Genomic DNA, 1,181 nt, shown 5'->3' with positions numbered 1-1,181 from the left:
CTGGGCGGGCAGATGCTGCACCGAGCCCGCGGCAGGGCCGGGCCCGCGGGGATCCCGGCAGCGCCTCGCCGCGCCTCGCCTCTCCCTTCCCGCCCCGGGGGGATGTGGCCGAGCCCCGTTCAGCGCTGCCGGCTCTCCCGAGTTGTGGCCTTGTGCTTCGGGCATGTGGGACGTGTCCGTCTTTCTGTGTATGTCCGATAGGTCAAAGAAGGGGCTTCGTTTTTCACATCAGCTCTTTCATACATCTCTATGTCTGTCTCGATCTCCATAGAGACAGAGAGAGAGAGAGAGAGAGAGAGACATAGAGATGTGTTTTAGCTGTTTCTTTCTAAATATATACGATATGCGTCGCTCTTTAACTTAGCTCTTCCTTTTTTTAGCTTTCTTTTCTTTTTATATATATATATATATATATAACTTAGCTCTTTATATATATGTGTGTGTATATATAGAACAGCTCTTTGTGTGTGTGTGTGTATAAAGATCTAAGTTTTTCACATTAGCTCTTAATATGCGTGTGTGTATATACAAAAAGAGCTAATGTGAATATATATGCGTGTATACACACAGACATACACATAAAGAGCTAATGTGAAAACGTGTGTATGTATATATATGTGTGTATACACGCACATATATTCACATTAGCTCTTCCTTTTTATAGATGTGTGCGTGTGTATACGCACATGCGCATATAAAAAGAGCTAATGTGAAAAACTTAGATCTTTCTTTATATATCTACACACACACACGCACACGCAACCCCCCACTTAGCAGTCTTAATTGGTTCCTGGAAAACAGCATTAAGCGAAGCCAAAAGTATTTGACGACCCAAGATGGCGACCACGAGCATTATACCGAAACTCACCGAGCGCTAAGTGGAATTGGAGATCAATTTAAAATGAGCGTTATGGCAAAATAGCGCTAAGCAAAACAGAGTTAAGCGGGGTGTGTGTGGGGGTGTGTGTATGTGTGTGAAAATAAGAGAGAGAACTTTTTCACATTCCCGAAGTGTAGACTTTAAGAACAACACCAAAAAATCATGAGAATTGGCAATACTGAATACTGAACGTGAAATAGCAGCACTGGTGAGCAAGGCCAGGACGCTGTAAAAGTCTTTATCCCCACCATACTGCCTCCATCACTGCTGTCAACCATGACCGGCGTGTGCCCCTGGCAGC

Source organism: Gavialis gangeticus, unplaced genomic scaffold, assembly GCF_001723915.1.
Source record: "Gavialis gangeticus isolate Ggan-Ray unplaced genomic scaffold, GavGan_comp1, whole genome shotgun sequence".
Taxonomy (NCBI): Eukaryota; Metazoa; Chordata; order Crocodylia; family Gavialidae; genus Gavialis; species Gavialis gangeticus.
Note: the sequence above shows the minus strand (reverse complement) of the source record.